This window comes from Chrysemys picta, chromosome 7 (assembly GCF_011386835.1).
Source record: "Chrysemys picta bellii isolate R12L10 chromosome 7, ASM1138683v2, whole genome shotgun sequence".
NCBI lineage: Eukaryota > Metazoa > Chordata > Testudines > Emydidae > Chrysemys > Chrysemys picta.
The window spans coordinates 75742617-75766481 of record NC_088797.1 but is presented as its reverse complement, the minus strand read 5'-3'; the positions used below and the strand labels follow the sequence as shown (position 1 = coordinate 75766481).

Genomic DNA, 23865 nt, shown 5'->3' with positions numbered 1-23865 from the left:
TTCAGCTTTCAGCACTGGATCTTATTATACATTTGTCTGCTAGATTGAATAGATTTGTATAAAATCTTCTCTCTGTGTAGGTACTTAAAGACCATAATCAGGTCATCTCTTAACTTTCTCTTTGTTTAGCTAAATAGCTTGAGCTTCTTAAGTCTCTCATGGTAAGGCAATTTTTCAGACAACAAATCGTTCTTGTACCTCTTTTCTGAACTCTCTTCAATTTTTCAACATCCTCTCCTCCTTGTCCCACCAGTGTGGACACCATAACTGGCCACAGTATTCCAGTAGTGGTCTGTTCAATGCTGGTAATAGTGTTTTTACCACTTGATATTTCCCTGTTAATGCATCCAAAAATTGTGTTTATCCCTCTTACCCACAATATTTCAATGGGAGCTTTTTTGGTTATCCACCATGACCTGTTAGGTGTTTTCAGAATTTCTGCTTTCCAGGATTCAGTCCCTGATCCTATAAGAATGTCTACATTCTTTGTTCCTAGATGTATGAATTAAAACATATCTTGGATGTTTGCTTCCAGTTTACCGAGTGATACAGCTTAGTCTATATAAGTGACCTGTCCCCATCATTTACCACTTTACCAGTTTGTCATCTGCCATTTTTACTATCCTAGATTTTGTAATCTCTTTCCTGATCATTGATAAAGATAACAGTCAAAAATAGATCATTGCAAGATCCCACTAAAAAACCACCCTCATTTAATGATTCTCTATTAATAAATACATTTTTGAAACCTTTCAGCCAGTTTTTAATCCCTATGATAAACATTACATTGATTTTATATAATTCTGATTTTTAATCAATATATCATGTGGTATGAAGTCAAACTATTAGGGTAAACACACATTTAAACATCTCACCCAGCAGTTAAGCAGCATATGCTGCTCCATGGTGCCCTAATTCAGTCCAGGGAATTTGCCTTGAGGATTTGGAGGCTTAGCCTTTAATCAGTTTAGTTTCACAATGGATCTTTCCAGGGATCCATGGAAGTCACTTTATGCATGGGGATAAGCTAAAGCTCTGTTTCCCTATCCATGAAGATATAGGTGGGAATGACTAGACACAAAATACTCTTTACCTGTGAACATGCATAAATTATACAGATTGACCAAAGAATTTTATATCTTGTAGGGTACTCTTAGGGTGACCAAATGTCCTGATTTTATAGGGACAGTCCCGATTTTTGGGTCTTTTTCTTATATACGCTCCTATTAACCCCCACTCCCGTCCTGATTTTTCACACTTGCTGTCTGGTCACCCTAGGTACTTAATCCTTGATAATGCTGTGAGTTTTTGATATCCCCTTCCTGAGGTTGTTTATCTCTCAAGAATCTGTTATTGGAAACCAGAAGTGAATCTAAAAGGAATTGTGGTTTGATGACCAAAGGGATTACAATCAATACAGCAGTGGTATATTACATGAAAGCCCTGTGTGTATAACTTTTAGGGGTTTGAATGGCTGAGAGATTTTGAATGGTTCAGTCCCTAGACTGGATTAGTGTTCTCTGTGATTTCCTTTATGATGTGGGATTAACAGTTGGATTTAACAAATTCCTCATTGCCACTCAGGTGAAATGTCTCAGGCACTGTCCTGAGTGTGCCATTTAGGACCTTAAAGAATAGAAAAATGTCTAAGGCAACAGTGTTTCTAAAAGTAGACCTAAGTAGTACAAACTTTCCAAACCGGCCAAAGACTTTGATTTCATTACCTAAAATCTCCTCCTCTTCCACTGGGAAATAGGCTGTTTCTTTTCTGTTTTTCCTGTGATGAAAAATTACAACCAGTTGTTCGATTCTGCCAATCTCTACAAGATATTAAAAATATTTTTTTCTGCAGGAGGAAGACATGTACTTCTTCTCGTTGCTACTTCTTCCAGTGAACAAGTGGGGGGAGTTAGCAGTCACAAATGTCAGAATTCAAATATCAAATCAGTCTGCTCTCACCACACCAAAAATAATCTGGAGTCTACTTATTAATATTCCCATTGCTAAAAAGATTGGTAAAATCCAGTTCATTTTAGATCTGACATAATCATCACTTCAGTATAATCTACCTGATTTTTAATTGCCGTGGTACAATCTGGAGACTTTCATCCTCAGATATCTACTGCCTCCATTAAACAAAATGGTGTTTCTATTTACCTCTGAGTCCCCTTCCAACTGCAATACACAACACTACTATTTAGCATTTCTTCCACACCTAGAGGGCTCTCTGAGTCTCAAGCGTTGCAGCTACTCCTCACCGCAGAAAGATTCTTGTCTTTCTGTAACATGACATACTAGTTTGTGCCATCTTCAGCATGGTTTGAATTCAGTACTTCTCAAACTAAATCCAGGAGCCTCAATTGCTTGAGTCAAGAGACTTGCGTCTGTTAGCTCAAAGGGCGTAGCAGAAACCCAGTAAACCTTTTAAAACCTCTGTGATCCATACTTGGACATAGCTTAAATTGATTGGTGTAGAGATTCAGGGCATGTCTAACTACAAAGTTAAGTTGACTTAATGTAAGTTGACATCCTGCCACCAAAGTAATTAAGTTGGTTCTGGGCATCCACACCATGCTCATTGTGTCGGTGGATTGTGTCCTCACTAGCAGCACTTGCATTGATGCACAGAGTGGTGTATCATGGGTAGCTATCCCACAATGCAACTAGCCGCATGGGGTCTTGGGAAGGTCTTGCAATGCCTCATGGATCAAAACATTGTCGCAGGCGGGAATGGGAACATGGCTTCGGCATCCCATGATGCAGTTTTCTGCCTACCAACCTCCCTATCCTGATAACAATGGCAAACAACCAATGTTGTTTTGTGCCTTTTTCCCGAAAGCCTGGCTTAGCCGTACGTACACCAGAGCCCGAGAAGCATGGACCCTGCTCAGCGGTGTACTATTGTTGTGAGCATTACAAATACTTTACATCTTATCCTGCAGTATTTCTAGAGCTGAGACAGGAGCCGCCGTGGGGAATATTGCTATGTCATGCAGGCAGCCCTGCCACAAGCTATAGAATGAAACAATTCCAGGTTGCTGCTGGCAGTTGCACAGCAGCTGAACACGGTGGAGCGCTGTTTCTGGTTCCGGGAAACAAGCTCTAACTGGTGGGATCGCATCATTATGCAGCTATGGGATGATAAGCAGTGGCTGCAGAACTTCTGAATGTGGAAAGCCACTTTCCAGGAACTTTGTGCAGAGCTTTCCCCAGCCCTGAAGCACAGCAACACTAAAATGTGACCTGCTCTGACAGTGGAGAAGCGAGTGGTAATCACTCTGTGGAAGCTTGCAATGCCAAACTGTTACCGCGCAGTGGGGAATCAATTTGGAGTTGGTAAATCTAGTGTGGGAGCTGTTGTGATACAAGTTTGCAAGGCCATTAATCGACTTCAGCAAAGAAAGGTAGTGACCCTGGGCAATGTGCAGGACATACTGGATGGTTTTGCCACGATGGGGTTCCCTAAGTGCGATGGGGTGCTTGATGTTAGGTTTATTCCTATCTTGGCACCAGACTACCTTGCCAAAGAGTACATAAACCATAAGGGATAGTTTCCACTGGTTTTGCAAGCGCTGGTGGATCACAGGGGGCGTTTCACTGACATCAACATGGGACGGTCAGGAAAGGTGCATGACACGCACATCTTTAGGAACACAGGTCCGTTCAGAAAGTTGCAAGCAGCAACTTCCTTTCCAGACTGCAAAATAACAATTAATTATACTGAAATGCCTATTGTGATCCTGTGAAACCCAGCCTGTCCCTTCCTCATGAAGCTGTACACTGGCCATCAGACAGCAGTAAGGAGCGGTTCAACAATAGTCTGAGCAAGTTCAGAATAGTGGTGGAATGTGCCTTTGGACGTTTAAAGGGGTTGCTGGTGCAGTTTGCTTACTAGTTTAGACCTCAATGAAAGCAATACCCTATTGTTATCGCTGCCTGCTGTGTGCTCCATAGCATCTGTGAGGCAAAAGGAGAAAAGTTTCTGCAGGGGTGGGGCATGGAAGCAGATGGGTTAGAAGCTAATTTTGAGTAACCAGATACCACGCCAATAAGAAGAGCCCAGCAAGGAGCGCTGCATCTCTGAGAGACTTTGAAAACAAGTTTCAGTAATAACCATTGCACATTACTGAGGCTTATCTGCACTGTGCCTTCCCATACCATCCTCTCCGTTGAATCAGTTTCCTCGTACCTTCCCCTCCAAGCCCCCATGACTGGAATAAAGAGCCTTTCTTTCTTGAAGTGTTTAGTTTTATTGTACACTTACAAAGAAACTGAAGAAACTTGAAAATAAGGTAAAATTGCTAGGCGAGAAAACTAATCAAGTTGGTTTTGAAAGTACATTAGTCATGACCATCAAAGGTCTTGGAATGGGCTCTTACTGTTCTTGGTACCCTCCCCTAGTGTTGAGTGGAAGGGATACAGAACCTCCCCACCCACCTCTTGGAACATTTCGGGCAGGGGGATTGTGAACAGGGCGATGCTTGCAGGCAGTTCTGTAGGGGTTGCAGAGGGAGTCTAGCCTCAAGCTGTTTCTCTTGAAACTCAACCAGACACCTCAACAGGTGTGGTTGGTCCTTCATAATCTGCAGCACCTCCTCTTGCGTGGCATGCTCCTGCTATACTCTCCTGCTTTCCATGTCAATTTCTCGCAGAGTGAAATCTCCAGGCTCTGAGAGATCTCAGCGGTCCCGGAGGCATTCATTATCTCGCTGAACATGTCATCCTGCGTCATCTTTTTCTGCTGTCTAATCTGTGAAAGCCTCTCTCCCGTTGTGGAGGATGCGTTGAAGGAGAAGCTTTCCGCTGTAAGGCAAGCAGAGCACAAGGCAACCATTGTCAGCGCATACCCTGGTTCCAGTGCAAGTTTGCTATTTTGAATAAAACACTCCCCTTATTACACTCAAGTACAAGCCAGAACATAATCATAATCCTTAGCTGTTCAATGAACCTGTTTGCTGTTCCACCATGGTGAGTCTGGACCTGTGGAATGGGCAACAGGCCTTGTGCTGCAACTTGTGGCAAACCCATGTTCAGAGACAGGTAGGCAAGTGGTCAATGCCTCCTCCCCCTAGCAACATGGATATTATTTTAAGACCAGGGACCAGTGTAAAGCCTTCCGAATTGCCATCTTGGGAATGCCAGCTCGGGGGGGACGACACAGGAAGATAACCCTTCCTTCCCTTAATGTTACTGGTAATAGACGCCGATCCCTGCCATCCCAAGCAATAACACATTAAGAAAAGTGTGGCTGAGGGACCCGAAATTAACTGTGGGGGTGAATCACATACTCTGTTGTTTGTGGTATGAGCACTTATAATGAAAACTTCCCCCATTTCCTCTAGGTGACCCTATGTGATATCAGTCTCTTGAGGGTAACAGAGATGGCAAGGGAATAGATGCGGCAAGCATCTGGGTACAGACCTGGTCCTTATGCTGCTATGCTATGTACTGCAATGGTGCCAACAGAGTTAATACTGGAGTGGTGTGGCAAACTCTCCTACAGTGGTGGAAGAAATAAGGCAGCTCTCCCAAGAAATCTTCTGCAAGGGATTGCAGAGTACTACCTCCATGAAAGTTTCCTAGAGATCTCGATGGAGGATTCCCGGGCCATCCCTATGCACATAAACAGACCTTTCTGGGGAGCAGGCTCTGCGTAGCTGGAATGGTCACTAGGAAACAGAACACTTCCTCACTTCACCCTCACCCCACTGCACCTCATTTTTTTGTTCGGATAAAATATAAAATGTAAGAGCATGTAACCCCTACAGTTTGATTGGAATTGTGTACTCAACAGAGATGCCTTCCCCAACATCATGCTTGGCTGCCATTCTCTCCTGCGACTCGCTAGGCTCTGGGGTTAGAAACAGCTCCTGGCTCTTGGGGAGAAGGGATCCACTGCTCACCTGCCGCCTCCTTCTCCTCCTCCTCCTCCTCTTTCTCGTCCTGAATGTCCTCCTTGTTGTAGCCTGAGGTGGCCCAGGACTCAGACTCCTAGGAGGTGTCCATGCTGTGTTTGGGAGTAGTGGTGGGTAGAATCGTATGCAGCTCGTTGTAAAAGTCGCATGTCTGTGGGGCCGAACCAGAACAGCTATTCATCTCCCTTGTCTTCTAGTACACCTGTTGAAGTTCGTTGATTTTTTCACTCAGCACCCCGTTGCGTGTCCCTGGTGTAACCCTTTTTCCACCATGCCCTGTGTGATCTTTGTGTAGATGTGTACGGCTGGATAGGAGCTGTGACTGCACAGACTCTTCTCCCCACAGACCAAGATTAACCACCTCCTGTGTACTCGAAGCAGGAGCGTGTTTATGGCATTGAGTTTCTATGATTAGCTTTGGTACCCAGCGAGCTCTCCCCATTGATCAAACAGGAAATGGGAATTCAAAATTTCCCAGGGCTGTAATAGGAGAGGGGCTGTTTCCTGTGCACCTGGCTGCTGCACAGCAGAGTTAAAAACAGTCTCCAGGGTGGTCACAATGGAGCATTGTGGGACACCTCCTGGAGGCCATTTCAGTTGAATTACACAATGCTACATATACACTTTCTCTTTCTCAACTCATCAACGTTAAGAGCTATGCCTTTCACCATAGTGGAGTAATTAGGTTGATGCTACAGGCAAGTTAGGTCTGTGGAAGGGACTTGGTAGTGTAAACACATACATTGTTAGGTCGATTAAAAGTGGCATCCGTCAAGATTGTAGTGTTGTAGACCAGGCCTCAGATGTCGTACATTTTCTAGAGGCTTCTGTTTTGTGCTTCAGAATCCAAGATTTCTTTTGCTGGTACAAAGTCACTTGCTCATAAAATTGTAAAGATAACTTCAAAATATAAGGCAACTAAACCAATACAATAGTGTGTCTGCGTATGCAGACAGCCTAAACAATAGCTGAGGTGTGAAATGCTGCTATTTATCTCAGTCAAGTGTTGACGCTGTAGCTCAGTGATTTTAAAAATTATCTACTGTTCACAACATGCAAGAAATGGGGATGAGCTATTATGAAGATCTGCAGTCAAGTGTCATTTGCATTTGTTTATGGGTAGAATTTAGGAGAAAATCACTGTTCTCAACCCCCCTGCATTTGAGACTTGTCTGGACAACTAGTTGGCAAAAGCTCTACAAGAAGATTGTTGATGTGGTTCAGGTCGCGGTATACCTGCTCTCTCAGCTGAGATTCAGTGAACAAAAATTCCAACTCCTGCTTTTAGTGGCTGATTTACCTCTGGTTACTTTCTTTGGTACCCACCCACCTACCATTCTCCATTCAGAGGAACAGATTGCTGCACTTTCATCACAGTCTTAACAAATGCACTTTCCAGGTGCCACTGGAGAATGTCACTAAGTATGAGTGACAACATATTTACTGGAGCTTAGTTTCCTGCGTCAGAAAGTTCTCACGATCTGCTTCACTCCCTTCTGCAGAACTGACTTCTCAAAAACAGTTATTTCATCAGTTCAATACTTCTCTGAACCTATCAAATAACTTTATTTATGGAAGGGTAATACCATAAACCTCTGAAAAGGAATTCTATTTAAGAATATAATGAAACATCACTAGTCTAAACATTGGTTGGCTCCTAGTATTTTGACCAAAAGACAGGAGAAGCTGCACATCAACCTGCAAGTTCAAGACAGCATTGGTTCCACTTCTGACTTCACATCATGATCTGTCATGAGTCACAATGACAACTGGTGTCCTTTCTATCAGCAAGCAGGGAGAGATACGATATATTAGCCAGAGAAGCTGTGACTTTAGTGGAATAAATAGATGGAGGGATATCTCATTCACTTTCAGGTATTGTAACTGGCAGGCTCACAGCTAATTTAGAGTGTGAGATGGCATCTTTGCCATTTGGGTTCTCCTTATTAATTTTACAGTAGTATATTTCGCTTGAAACTATTCCTATTTTTAATCTTCATTTTTCTTAGGAATCAGGCCATCTACCTTCTCTCATTCTGCCCTAATCAGTGTATTTAGAGTCCTATCTTTTTTAGGGAAGATTGGGTCCAGATATCTTTAGATACAGGATCTAAGTTTAGGAAATCTGATTTTATTGTTCATCTCGTAAAAGTTCTATGGTTTCTATATCACTAAGGGAGACATACATAGTGGCTAACTAGGATTGGTCATAGAGAGTTGGCATGCATGGAGCCCCGAGGATTGCAGAATGTCAGATGGATTCGAGTCTGTAACAGTAGAGGAGATCTCATGCTGCCACCTGAACTTCTGTCCACTGGTTTGCTAGGCATGTGAATCTTTCAACTTCAGAGACTGCACTTAGGCAACAGACATTCTGACTGAAATTCCTTAGGCTTTTTTTTTTTTTTTTTTTTTTTAACTATTTTTTTAAGAACACATTTCTGGGTTTGGGCACTCCTACACAGTGTGCAATCACTTCAGAATAGAGGAAGCTTGACTAGAAATATGTATTTTGTCTTTAGTTAAAAATCTGTTATTCTCCAAAGGACTCCTGGTATGGAGGGCCACCTTGGGGATGGTCTGTAGTTCTCCAAATCTGTCCTTGCTTTTTCATGTGAAGGATATATTCTATGGGAAATAGGGATGTTGCTGGAGCTAGGAGACAAAATTTTCTTTATCCTGTTGAGTGAAGCTATCTATTGCTGGCAAGGGCACAGGTTATGCCAATTGACTAAAAATCGCAAGTATCTTTTGTAGAATAATAAACTTTCTGAAATGTTTCATATCAAAATATCCTTTTCATGCCCAGAATCTTTTGTAAAAGCAATTTTAATAAGTCAGACTCTAACAAAGGTCTTTAAATACTGGAAAGAAATCTTTGCCAAGTGGAAATTCTACAAAAAGTGCAGATTTCTAGAAAAATTATTTTTGTTCAAAGTATCCAATAATTGTCCAATAATCCAAAAGCGCCACCATGGCTTAACAACCATGTAAAAGAAGCAGTGAAAGATAAAAAGACTTCCTTTAAAAAGTGGAAGTCAAATCCTAGTGAGGTAAATAGAAGGGAGCATAAACACTGCCAAATTAAGTGTAAAAATGTAATAAGAAAAGCCAAAGAGGAGTTTGAAGAACAGCTAGCCAAAAACTCAAAAGGTAATAACAAAATGTTTTTTAAGTACATCAGAAGCAGGAAGCCTGCTAAACAACCAGTGGGGCCCCTCGATGATCGAGATACAAAAGGAGCGCTTAAAGACGATAAAGTCATTGCGGAGAAACTAAACGAATTCTTTGCTTTAGTCTTCATGGCTGAGGATGTTAGGGAGATTCCCAAACCTGAGCTGGCTTTTGTAGGTGACAAATCTGAGGAACTGTCACGGATTGAAGTATCACAAGAGGAGGTTTTGGAATTAATTGATAAAGTTAACATTAACAAGTCATCGGGACCAGATGGCATTCACCCAAGAGTTCTGAAAGAACTCAAATGTGAAGTTGCAGAACCATAAACTATGGTTTGTAACCTGTCCTTTTAAATCGGCTTCTATACCCAACGACTGGAAGATAGCTAATGTAACGCCAATATTTAAAAAGGGCTCTAGAGGTGATCCCGGCAATTACAGACCGGTAAGTCTAACATCGGTACCGGGCAAATTAGTCGAAACAATAGTTAAGAATAAATTTGTCAGACACATAGAAGAACATAAATTGTTGGGCAAAAGTCAACATGGTTTCTGTAAAGGAAAATTGTATCTTACTAATCTATTAGAGTTTTTTGAAGGGGTCAACAAACGTGGACAAGGGGGATCCAGTGGACATAGTGTACTTAGATTTCCAGAAAGCCTTTGACAAGGTCCCTCACCAAAGGCTCTTACATAAATTAAGTTGTCATGGGATAAAAGGGAAGGTCCTTTCATGGATTGAGAACTGGTTAAAAGACAGGGAACAAAGGGTAGGAATAAATGGTAAATTCTCAGAATGGAGAGGGGTTACTAGTGGTGTTCCCCAAGGGTAAGTCCTAGGACCAATCCTCTTCAACTTATTCATAAATGATCTGGAGAAAGGGGTAAAAAGTGAGGTGGCAAAATTTGCAGATGATACTAAGCTGCTCAAGATAGTTAAGACCAAAGCAGACTGTGAAGAACTTCAAAAAGATCTCATAAAACTAAGTGATTGGGCAACAAAATGGCAAACGAAATGTAATGTGGATAAATGTAAAGTAATGCACACTGGAAAAAATAACCCCAACTATACATACAATACGATGGGGGCTAATTTAGCTACAACAAGTCAGGAAAAAGATCTTGGAGTCATCGTGGATAGTTCTTTGAAGACATCCACGCAGTGTGCAGAGGCGGTCAAAAAAGCAAACAGGATGTTAGGAATCATTAAAAAGGGGGTAGAGAATAAGACGGAGAATATATTATTGTCCTTATATAAATTGATGGTACGCCCATATCTTGAATACTGCATACCGATATGGTCTCGTCTTCTCAAAAAAGATATACTGGCACTAGAAAAGGTTCAGAGAAGGGCAACTAAAATGATTAGGGGTTTGGAACGGGTCCCATATGAGGAGAGATTAAAGAGGCTAGGACTTTTCAGCTTGGAAAAGAGGAGACTGAGGGGGGATATGATAGAGGTTTATAAAATCATGAGTGATGTGGAGAAAGTAGATAAGGAAAAGTTATTTACTTATTCCCATAATACAAGAACTAAGGGGTCACCAGATGAACTTAATAGGCAGCAGGTTTAAAACAAATAAAAGGAAGTTCTTCACACAGCGCACATTCAACTTGTGGAACTCCTTATCTGAGGAGGTTGTGAAGGCTAGGACTATAACTACGTTTAAAAGAGAACTGGATAAATTCATGGAGGTTAGGTCCATTAATTGCTATTAGCCAGGACGGATAAGGAATGGTGTCCTTAGCCTCTGTTTGTCAGAGGGTGGAGATGGATGGCAGGAGAGAGATCACTTGATCATTACCTGTTAGGTTCACTCCCTCTGGGGCACCTGGCATTGGCCACTGTCGGTAGAAAGGATACTGAGCTAGATGGACCTTTGGTCTGACCCAGTACGGCCGTTCTTATGTTCTTATGTATACAATTAAGATATGTAAAAACAACTTGTTTACAAAAGGCAATTCTTGTTCAGTAGTTGTCTCTAGATGTTCATGGTACAAGACTCTGTATATCATTGTGAATTAAATCCTCAGGAAACTAGGACTTATGTTGATTAAATGTAAACACTGTTATTTTTTCTCAGATCATCAGCATATATGAGCCAAATTGCCACAAAATGTATTTTATTTGCTTTTTGGAGGATTTGTCAGTTTTAATCATTTGAAATGATTGGCTGATTCTTAGTTCCACGGTTGGAAAATTGAAACAGCAATTTTTAAAAAACCTAATAATTTAAAGATATTTGGAACCTGTATATAGACAGTACAATTTTCAAGCAGATTTTAATAAACAAGAATATTGTGCTATTGTACCTCTAATGTCATAAGGAGTTTGATTTCAATAAAAATCATTTGTCTACATATTGGTTAAAAAATAACTTAGATGAATGTAATCTTCTTCCTTGCCAGGACCTAACTTTTGGCTCTCAAGTTTACTCCATTTGTCAGTGTCATCACAGAAAGCTAAAGCAGAGCAGGAGTTTCCTTACACTACTTTAGGCATACCAACTCTAACAGGAGAACCAGGTAGCCCAAGGGTCTAAACTCAAGCCCTGACAGTGAAGTAAAAGAATTGGCATGTATTCTGTTGAAATGGAAAGATTTGTAAAGATAGTAAAACAATATTTTGTATTTTTTTTTAAATAAGGTAAACTAAAATGCAGTCATAAAAGAGCCACATGATGGTAACCACAATCAACTCCTGTGGAAACCAGTTGGAGTTGATGGGACTCAGAACCTTGCTCAATCAGGCCCAAAGTTGCAAGGAAACTAGGTCATTCTCTGAAGTTAGGTTTTGCTAGTATCATATTTGATCAGGCAGAGGAACCAATAGAAAAGCAGAATTTTTGAACTCCCATACAGGTCGTCATGTTAGTTTCTCCAGAATGGCTTAGGTGTCTGTTAAGAGATCAAAGTAGTCTTCTTGGAGTCCAGATAATCTTTCAGTAGGAAATGTTATGCCACTAAATAGAACAAGTTTAAAAGTTTGCTGAAGGTAGAGCTCTTAACCCAGTTTCATATGTGGTTCCGGTTTCCTTAGATCTTCTTCTGTATTGAGGGTGTTCAGAGCCATCAGTGGCAGCTGTGAAGGCTTACTTAACTGCTCTTTCAGCCTGTTGTGTCCTGTGAAAGCAACCATGGTGTCCATCCTCCGAAACAGTTTTAAAAGAACTTGAAAATGTGTATCACACATCACTCTAATTTGGAGTCACCCAAACTCAAGAGAGTCCCTTTTAGCCTTTGGGTGTTGCTCGCTCAGTATTGCCAATGTTCACTATTTTATTGTGAGTGATGGGATTTTGGAGGGATCTGGAACCCATCTTGCAATATTCTGACAGTGTCCAGCCCCATCATACAGTTCAGTCCTACCAGAAACCCAATTGGAAGCCGGCAGAATCTCTTCCTTCCACTTGTAGCATTCTCACAGGAGGGGGTGGGGAAGGAGGGAGCCAAGAGCCCAGCAGCTGAGTGTTGCTTAGTCCCTCTTCCTCACTCCCTTCCTGTGAGAAACAGACAGGATTGAACTTCTGATCCTCCCCTCTCTTGCACCCAGCCTGGGAAGGGGGGGTGCGGGAGGGAGGAGTTCCAGATCAATTTCCCCCTCCAGCCTGGGAATGGGGAGATGAGAGGAGAAGCCACTGCTCACTCCCCCTTCCCTCCCAGCTGCCTGGGAGAGGGGGTGAAGAACCCCAGGAGGAGCAGAGGTGAGGCTGGTTGGACTGAATTGTGGGGGGGTTGTACTAATGGTTGAGACCCCTGGGTTCAAGGGTGGGGGAGAAGCCCCAATTGCTTTTAGCTATTTGGACAATTACTTTTAGCTATTTGGACGATTGAGTTTTTAAAATAATAATATTGTAATTACTGGTTAATGTATAATATATGTAGTTATCAAAATTATAAAAGATGATGATTTAAAACTTTTGAAATGTTTTGATGTGATTGAATTCATTATTTTAAAAATATTTAATGATTATAGATATAAGTATTTTACTGAAATATAGAAAACTCAAAAGGGTGATTAAATATCTTTGAACTATAGATTCTCTTTACATCAAAGATATTTTTACATGTAAAGTTTCAGAGTAGCAGCCGTGTTAGTCTGTATCCGCAAAAAGAACAGGAGTACTTGTGGCACCTTAGAGACTAACAAATGTATTTTGTTAGTCTCTAAGGTGCCACAAGTACTCCTGTTCTTTTTACATGTAAAGGTCTTTGCAGCTTGCATAAATCTTCACTGAAAAATAATTGGACAACCTGGTACATGGAGAGAGTGCTTTGTGTTTCCTGGTTTGTTCATTGCTAATTTTCCAGCTCTATTTTAAAGACCTTGTACAGTATATTTATAAATATGTGTGAATAAGGTTTTCCATCATGTTTTAATGTTATCACACAATAGAGCTCTTTGCTGAGTGTTTTATATCAGTGTACAAGAACTTAAGTACTCTCTCCTTTTTTCTCAACAGCATGGATGCCTTCCCTCCATTCCATCTCTCCATTTTTTGAAGGGATACTTTTGAGGGCACATCCATCAAAGTATTGCACACATTGCCAGGAGAGTAGAGTTGAAAAGTCAAAAGACAGAATAAACACAGCAACCACCACCAAAAATGAGAACTTTGTTGAGAGCTACTACAATGAGCAGTGTTACATCAAGCCATGTTTTTAAAGGGACTCAGAATTGCAGGCCCTGTCAGTCTTAGGCATCAATCTGCATACCTGACCAAAATGGTATCTGACTCATCTGTCAGTTATCATTGCCTGTGATTTTCCCTAAGCCCCATAGCTGTCCTGTGAAGGAGAGGTTACACACCTTGGATGTCTGAAGAGCGAATATCTACTACTTAGGCCAAAACTGTTTAAGAAATCAAAGATATTGTTTGTGGTCTCCAAAAAATAATCTGAATGTCAAATCATCTCTACTCAAAGGTTGTCTACATGGATAAGACAGTGCCTCAGTTATGTTACGAACTGACTGTGGGACTGAACATCATAGGGCCCATATAGCTAGATGTATGGCAGTCTCAGTAGCCTGTGTCTACAGTATGACTATCTGAAATCTGTAGGGTTGCTACATGGAAAATCAGTTTACACATTCAGGAATTACTAGACTCTTGACACTGTTTGAAGAGCTTTTTATCAGAATGCTTTGGTCACTGTAGAACTAGCAGTATTTCTCTATATTTTAGGTCAGCTAAGAAAATTATTAGTAGTAATTAGTATGTTGTCCGTGTTAGAAAATAAATATTTTAGGAGGAAAAAAAGAATAAACAAAAAAGTTAAATGTTTTTTTCACCTTATTAAACTTCTGCCTTGCTTAAATATTAAGGATAAAGTTAATCTTAACCGTTGAACAAGTTCTGCTTTAAGCAGTTGTCCAATAAAGTCAGTAAGGATCCTCCATCTTTCAAGAGACTGTATTCTTGGATCTTGTAACAGTTGGAATGTAAAGAACTGTAATTTTCAAAAAGATAGTTCATTATTTTTGCAGCACTTCCTAAACTATCTTCCTAGAACTGTGGAAAAGTCAAATAAAAAACATTTGTGTCAGCATGGCTTCTCTGAATTATTGATAAGTACATGCCATCCATTTCTGTTTGTGAGTCAAAACCATTGACTCTGGTTTAAAGTATTTTCTTTGATATTCTTTGTTCTACGTTAATTCAACTGTAACTTAATGACTGTAGGTACTACTTTATCTGAACCCTGGAATAATGGTTAAGTAGATGACATGATGAACAGAAGTAGCAGTACATTCAAATCTTGGAGATTAAAAATGAAAAATAAGTCAGAAATATAAAAAATTCAAATGAAAAGTAAGCTTAATTTCAACAATGAATTAAACAAGACTAAGCAAAGCTCACAGATACCCACATGGGAAAATGTAGGGTTTATTTCCAGAATAAAAGGACATAGTACTTGTACAGCAATTAGTGAATTCAGCTAGATCCAGACTCTGTATGTAACTACTTGGGAAGAAAGTAGAAATCAACAGCATCTTAAGCTGAGACAAGACACCTCCTGACCAGATCTGATAAAAGGTCAAATCATTAAAGATGAGAAGTGTTGGAAGAGCCTGACAGTTCAGCTGAACTTGGTGCAATCTGTTGTTGTATCCTAGTAGTTAATCAAAATAACTTGTGACCATTTATCATGAGCTCATAGTAACAATCATGATAAAAATATGCCTTCTGTGCAAATGAACCCTTTGATTTCAATGAGATACTAGTTCAGCTAAGCCATTCAGCCTTAATTCTGGTTACTAATGACCTTTTTTTAAAGTGGTGGAGTGGGGATCTAGTGTCTTCAATATTGTTCGGAAATTGCATGGCAGACTTAAGATTGGTTGGGTTCCAGAACTGTACATTTCCATACCTTAATGTGTTTCGATTTCTTAAGTTTTTCAGCGTAACTCTGAATTTCCTTGGCTAGTAATGCATATCTTTGGGATAACTAACACATTACTGAATTTTTATACCCCATTTTAACTCCAGTTTAATTCCGATTTTTATATAGGAATTTACTTATGTAGCTTGTGAGAAGTAATTTGACTAGTTATTTTGGAATGCAATGGTGAACTGATGGTTTATTGTTTGATTTCCAGCTGTTTACCATTTAGTAATGAAGCAGAGTCTAGTTTGCCATCTTCACCCAATCCTGAATCCAATTCTGAGCAAACAAGTAAATTTGGACTTTGTAATGCTGCTGGCAACCTTATCAGACGTTGCCAGCAGCATTAAAATAAAAATAAAATCTTGTTTAGATGAAATTTGAGGTTATTTAAATAGTTTTGCCAAAAAAAGTCACATGGTAATTGTATGGAAAAAGCTGCCAGTTTAATGATATTAGACTTATAGCAGCTTTGTGGTATTTTTTTTGCTTTTCCCATGTAGTGTTTTTAATGTAGCTGCTCAGTTAATGTGAACTTTGACCTTCATTCTGTTCTTAATTTGTTATGCCGGATAATGCACTTTGATTTTATTAGATTTTGTTGAAGGTTCACTGAATTATCCAGTTGCTGAATGAAGTCAGCTCTTTTAGTAAATCCTTTTGATTTATAGTCTTGTTAAGATATTTTATTTGATTTCAACTAATTTAGTTTTTAATTACGCACCCTCCTCCTTCACTTTCTTTTGTTTTGGTATTTAAGTTGTTTTTCCAGGTTCTGTACATTGACTTCTTTATACCTTCACTTTGTAATGAATAACTGCCTTGATGGATGAATTTATGGTTACAAAGTGGAGTAGAATGGAAGTATGAAAATAACTTTATTTTTATTTTGATAGTTATTGTTTAGCATTTAAAATGAAGATGCCAAATTCTTGGTATGTCCAAAATTTCACCCAACTTTTCCCTACCTTTATCAATTTGATATGTGACATTTACGTTTGGTTCCTTTTGTGTTACAACACCAGTGAGATCTTTAGCTTCTGGGGTTTTCTTCCCCTCCCCCCCCCCAGTTTACCACAGTCTCCAGGCAAATGTACAGACAACAGCAGTTAACAAAACACAAAATTGACAATAAACAGAGAAGGTTTCTCTTGCCTGTGAATGACTACCCACATAAAATTCATGCTTATCCATGCTCTATTTGTGTTATCTGAGCACCATTGGTAGTCTTCCAGCACTTCAGGAAAAAAAACTAATCCATTATTAATTATTAGAATTCTTAGTATTTATACTTAAAATGGAAATAAGCTCATATTCATATAAATTCAAATTATTTTTATAACTGAAATTAAATATAGGTCACTCAGTGACACTTCTTAGAAGCTGATTGGGGAAGGAAGGAAATAAAAGCTGGTGTGTAATACAGGCAGCATGCTCACAGTAATAAACAATTAAACTTAAGTGCTGGGTCATTCTCCAGTGAGCTAGGAGGTTTTGCAGAAGGTTGTCTAAAAAGTGGGATTTTGGAACAGGCCTTGTGGTTTGGTGAGTAATGGGAAGAGGGAGAGTTGTCTAAGGCAGAAGAATAATTTGGTTTTAATTGAGTTGAAGATTCATTTGGGTGAACTGCAAGGTTGCTATATGGTTGTTAGGGGATTGTTGGGCATATGATCCAGGAAATGTGAGTAAAGAATTTTACAAGAATTAATGATGATAGCTGCTTAAAGAGGTTGGGAATATTACCAAGAGTACTCAGATACACTACTAACTTTGTTCAAAATCACTGTTATTTTTTCTTCTTTAATGGTGACCTTTTTTAAAGCTATGGCATGAACTAGAGCAGGGGTCGGCAACCTTTCAGAAGTGGTGTGCTGAGTCTTCATTTATTCACTCTAATTTAAGGTTTTGCGTGCCAGTAATACATTTTTAACGTTTTTAGAAGGTCTTTCTATAAGTCTATAATATATAACTAAACTATTGTTGTATAAAGTAAATAAGGTTTTTAAAATGTTTAAGAAGCTTCATTTAAAATAAAATTAAAATGCAGAGCCCCGCCGGACCGGTGGCCAGGACCCGGGCAGTGTGAGTGCCACTGAAAATCAGCTTGTGTGCCGCCTTCGGCACGCGTGCCATAGGTTGCCTATCCCTGAACTAGAGTATTGGATAAATGGGATGTGACAGCTAAGATTTATGGTTGTTGCAGTAGGATAGCAAGGAAATCACAGCCTCTCCTTTCTGTTTACAGTAGCATGCTGTGGAGTACTACAGCAGTATAACTACTATTAAAGATGTTTCAGAAATAGGGAAAGGAGACTTGAGTTTACTTTGTAGGTTTTATAAACTTGTGAAGAAAACCAAGGTTTGCTAAATGCAGAGCAAGGGTTAGTTTTTCTTCCTTTCGACCAAGGAAGATTTAACAGAGTACAGTGTCTGCCCGTCTGCTCAACAGAGACAATTGTTTTTATGAACTCATGCTATCTGATATTCAGGACAGTTTCAGGTTGCCCATTATACACAAATTTATTGTTTATTGCCAAGACTAGTAAACATCACCCTGATTAAAAACAATACTTATAAATGGATGTGGGGACGGAGTTTTTTGACCTTGTAATGTGAGAGATCATTGTGGTATTAGGGAAGAAAGAGGGAAGAAAACCAGACAATAGAAGCTTTGCCTTTCTAATGAAGCCATGTGCTTTGGTACATCCCTATTGCAAAGTTCAACCATTCAAAAATGAATCAGGCTCCAAAAAATCATGAGATTGGCTTAAGTATCATCTCTTTAAAAATGATAAATATGATGATCTTTTTATTTGCCTTCTGTTATTTGATCCTTTAGAAGACACTCGTGTCATGTTTTCAAGCCTTTCTCCGTAACCATGAGGGCTAGACATTTTAAATGAAAGCTGAGATTCTCATGTTTCCAGAAGTAGGGTCAAGACTTGTAATAAAATTGCCAGAGTTGGCGACACTGCTACTGAGGACAGCATTTGAGCACATGGTTAAAGTTAGCATGTGCTTAAATGCTTCTTAAATAAGGGTTATTTCCTGAATCCCTGCCCAGTTGATGAAACTGAATATTTGGTTATTTGAATCCAATATATTTTTGTGAGTGAACCCTCTTGATACATTTATATAGCTAAGAGATGGGTTTGAGCCTGCTTTTGGTTCCCTTGGTCTCCTCTAACTGGTGGAGCTTGTTTAGACAGAAAATTACTGCTCGGCAACCTATTGTGTGAATCTACAGTGGCGCAGCTTGCTATGGAGTAATGTCTCATGTGGACACTGCTACAGCGCAGTGAGAGTTCTGGAGCGCAGCTTAGCACGATACACAGCAGTACGCTAAGCCACACTCCGGGACAATCTCTGCGCTATAGTAGCATCCATGCAAGATTGCTGCGCAAGAACCTGGTGGTGTAGATTCACATCCTGGCTTGCAGCATGGTAATTTGCTATGTAGAGCAGACAGGTGCCAGTAAACTTCTTCCAGCTCTTATTCATAGAGCCCTGCAAATCTGCGGATAGCCGCATCATACCTGCGAATAGCCACAGACCATGTTTATGGCTCAGGGATTGGATGCAGATACAAATTTTGTATCTGCACAGGGCTTTACATATGCACTCTGTCATCTCCTCAACTTGATTTTCCATCTTGGAAGCAATCATGTCAGTGATCATCTCCAATAAACCTGTTAGTTGTTTCTCAGAGTCTGGTTTTCTTAAGGAAAATACATTAAAATTAGTGTGTAATTGCACATTGAAAGCTCAGAGAAAAAATAATTGCCCCCAAGTTAAAAAAAGTCTCTCTATCTTTTATATTTATATATGTGTATATATATAAATATAGCCTTAAGACAGTCTGATTCCTTAAAGTGGAGGAAAAAAATGATTCTTTATGAATCAGTTAAGTCATTAATAATTTTCTTTGTAAGTGTGTAATTTGAATAGAATACAAATAAATTCCAAATGCTTTTGGGGTATCCTTAATGTGTTATTTTACTAATATATTAAGGCTTTAAAAGAATATATTAGAAATATGGCAGCTCTAGAGGTTTTTTCTGGAAAGCAATAGACAGCAACAAGTAGTAGACAGCAGTTAAGCTCCATAATTGTAGATATATCTGCAATAATCAGTTCATGTTGTGTATTGTAAACCATTGCAGTAATTTCTCTATTATTGACAAAGTATTGCTCCAGACTCAAAGGCAAATCCTCTTCCTGTCTTACAGATTAATAGAAATATGCATTGCTATAATATCATATTGGAATTGATGAAGTGGAAATACAGATGAAGACAGTCTGAAGAAGATTTTACATAAAATATACTTCCATCCAACTCCCCAACTGAGGTAAGGTGAAACCAAAAAATCCCTAACCCACCTAAGAGTAATAAGGGCATTGTTAAACCTTGATTTATTTATTTATTTATTTATTTAAATAAGGAACATAAACATTTTCACACAAACCATATTCCCCATTAAATGTAATATTGGATATGGAGTACAACAACCACTTTCCTTCTGTGCCTCTGTTCCAACTGTGAAAAAGTAACCAGATTCAAAAATATTATTCCTTCCTTGGAAAACAAGAATTGCATTATCACATCAGACTAAAAGTCCATCTAGTTTGGTATGATATCTCTGAAGGTCCATAGCATCTATAACACTCTAGGATACCATGTCTGTGGGGCAAGTTTCTTCCTATCCCCTAGCAAAATAATTAATTTGCATGAAATTTTATAAGACTTATAAATATTTTTCCTAGCTGGTATTACTGTAGTTATTCTTACTAGCCACATCTAATCTTTTTTTAATCCGACTAAGTTTTTGGCCCTTGAGTCATTGAGTTCCACAGGTTAATTATGCATGCTGTAAAGAGGTGTTTTTTTTTCTTTACTTGGTTTCAGATATGCTGCTTTTTAATCGCATTGGGTTTTTTAAATTGTATTTTGAGGGGGTAAGCGGAAGCACCCAGATAACCACCTCTGTTCTATTACTTTACATACCTCTATCCTTTCACCTCGTATGCATCTCCTCAATAAACTACCTACTTCTAATTTTCTTATTTTCTCACTGTATGGAACTCTTTACAAGCCTGTAGTCATTTCTGTTGCTCTGTATAGCCATTTTTCTGTTTCTATTATGTAATTTGTGAGATGGCATGACCAGTGATGACACAGTTTTGATTCAAAGTAAGGGAGGACTAAGAATTTATTTAGTGGCACTGTAACATTTTAAGTTTCTTTCTTAATACAATCTAACTTTGTTTATTTTTTTGACCACTGCTGGACATTGAGTAGATGTTTTCATTGAACTGATCACAGTGATGAGTTGGCCTTCTTTCTGAATGAGTAGAATTAATTAGAACACTATTTGTATTTATTTTCATGGAACTTCATCTGAAATTATCACCTAAAAATCAAATGGCTGTGATAGATCCATGTGTACCATAATCACTACATTATAAACCAATGTTATGCCTTTTTTTTTTTTGTAATTATGAAAGTTTATTAGTATTGGTGCAAAATGTTCTTATAAGAACATAAGAAAGGCCGTACCGGGTCAGACCAAAGGTCCATCTAGCCCAGTCTCCTGTCTACCAACAGTGGCCAATGCCAGGTGCCCCAGAGGGAGTGAACCTAACAGGCAATGATCAAGTGATCTCTCTCCTGCCATCCATCTCTACCCTCTGACAGACAGACAGGCTAGGGACACCATTCCTTACCCGTCCTGGCTAATAGCCATAAATGGACTTAACCACCATGAATTTATCCAGTTCTCTTTTAAACGTAGTTATAGTCCTAGCCTTCACAACCTCCTCAGGTAAGGACTTCCACAAGTTGACTGTGCGCTGCGTGAAGAAGAACTTCCTTTTATTTGTTTTAAGCCTGCTACCTATTAATTTCATTTGATGACCCCTAGTTCTTGTATTAGGGGAATAAGTAAATAACTTTTCCTTATCCACTTTCTCCACATCACTCATGACTTTATATATCCCCTTAGTCTCCTCTTTTCCAAGCTGAAGAGTCCTAGCCTCTTTAATCTCTCCTCATATGGGACCCATTCCAAACCCTTAATCATTTTAGTTGCCCTTTTCTGAACCTTTTCTAGTGCCAGTATATCTTTTTTGAGATGAGACCACCACATCTGTACGCAGTATTCGAGATGAGGGCGTACCATCGATTTATATAAGGGCAATAATATATTCTCTGTCTTATTCTCTACCCCCTTTTTAATGATTCCTAACATCCTGTTTGCTTTTTTGACCGCCTCTGCACACTGCGTGGACATTTTCAGAGAACTATCCACAATGACTCCAAGATCTTTTTCCTGACTTGTTGTAGCTAAATTAGCCCCCATCATATTGTATGTATAGTTGGGGTTATTTTTTCCAATGTGCATTACTTTACATTTATCCACATTAAATTTCATTTGCTGTTTTGTTGCCCAGTCACTTAGTTTTGTGAGATCTTTTTGAAGTTCTTCACAGTCTGCTTTGGTCTTAACTATCTTTAGCAGTTTAGTATCATCTGCAAACTTTGCCACCTCACTGTTTACCCCTTTCTCCAGATCATTTATGAATAAGTTGAATAGGATCGGTCCGAGGACTTAACCTTGGGGAACACCACTAGTTACCCCTCTCCATTCTGAGAATTTACCATTTATTCCTACCCTTTGTTCCCTGTCTTTTAACCAGTTCTCAATCCATGAAAGGACCTTCCCTTTTATCCCATGGAAGCTTAATTTACGTAAGAGCCTTTGGTGAGGGACCTTGTCAAAGGCTTTCTGGAAATCTAAGTACCTTATGTCCACTGGATCCCCCTTGTCCACTTGTTTGTTGACCCCTTCAAAGAATTCTAATAGATTAGTAAGACACAATTTCCCTTTACAGAAACTATGTTGACTATTGCTCAACAGTTTGTGTTTTTCTATCTGTCGGACAATTTTATTCTTAACTATTGTTTCGACTAATTTGCCTGGTACAGACATTAGACTTACCAGTCTGTAATTGCCGGGGTCACCTCTAGAGCTCTTTTTAAATATTGGCATTACATTAGCTAACTTCCAGTCATTGGGAACAGAAGCTGATTTAAAGGACAGGTTACACACCTTAGTTAACAGTTTCGCAACTTCACATTTGAGTTCTCTCAGAGCTCTTGGGTGAATGCCATCTGGTCCCGGTGACTTGTTAATGTTAACTTTATCAATTAATTCCAAAACCTCCTCTTGTGACACTTCAATCCGTGACAGTTCCTCAGATTTGTCACCTACAAAAGCCAGCTCAGGTTTGTGAATCTCCCTAACATCCTCAGCCGTGAAGACTGAAGCAAAGAATCCATTTAGTTTCTCCGCAATGACTTTATCGTCCTTAAGCGCTCCTTTTGTATCTCGATCATCAAGGGGCCCCACTGGTTGTTTAGCCACCTGGCCATCGCTTATTTGTACGGTGGTGTCCAGGAAGTGGACCTCCCGTGTAGATTGGTCCAGGCTGAGGTTGATGGGGGGGTGGAAGCTGTTGAAATCCACCATGTAGGAGAACACTTCAACCTCCCTGGCCACACAATAGCAGATGTAAAGGTAGCCATCTTACAGCAAAAAAACTTCAGGACCAGACTCCAAAGAGAAACTGCTGAGCTCCAGTTCATTTGCAAATTTGACACCATCAGATCAGGATTAAACCAAGACTGTGAATGGCTATCCAACTACAGAAGCAGTTTCTCCTCCCTTGGTGTTCACACCTCAACTGCTAGCAGAGCACCTCACCCTCCCTGATTGAACTAACCTTGTTATCTCCTTACTGATTTATACCTGCCTCTGGAGATTTCCATTGCTTGCATCTGAAGAAGTGAGGTTCTTACCCACGAAAGTTTATGCTCCCTATACTTCTGTTAGTCTTAAAGGTGCCACAGGACCCTCTGTTACTTTTTACAGATTCAGACTAACACGGCTACCCCTCTGATAATAAATTTCATGCTCATTTACAGACCACCAAAGACTAAAGGGTTCATAAAGGAGATCATGGACACTACTTATGGGTACAGAATGACTCTCGGTACTGAGACCCTGGTCTCTAGATTACCATTGCTTCCCAATACCACAAGATTCTCTGCCTTTTTCTATGGCCCTCCCCCTTTGGAGGACATTGAGGAGGATGAAGGAGACATTTAATAAGTCTCCTTTATACCAGTGCACGGTTCCCCGCCACATCCGTACAGGAACCCATACTTTGACAAGGATCCTTGTCCATGAACGGAGATGGTGGGATTAGTCCAGGGTGCCACCCCCTCTCCTGTGTGGGCCCCCCAATCGCCATGCCAGGATCCTTGGTCAGCACATTGGCAGCAGTTTGCCAGACTTCCAGCTCCATTGCAACAAGCAGCCAGGGAT

General features: G+C 39.7%; 1 protein-coding gene across 2 annotated transcripts in view; it reads left to right on the top strand.

The window, feature by feature from the left end:
• The window catches only part of BMPR1A (bone morphogenetic protein receptor type 1A), a 189086-nt gene that overhangs the window by 53821 nt on the left and 111400 nt on the right, over positions 1 to 23865 (top strand). For both annotated transcript variants that reach the window (XM_065551829.1, XM_005293994.5), the window contains exon 2: positions 19708 to 19827. The gene's annotated coding sequence lies outside the window, so the exon portion shown is untranslated. The remainder of the gene's footprint in view (positions 1 to 19707; positions 19828 to 23865) is intronic.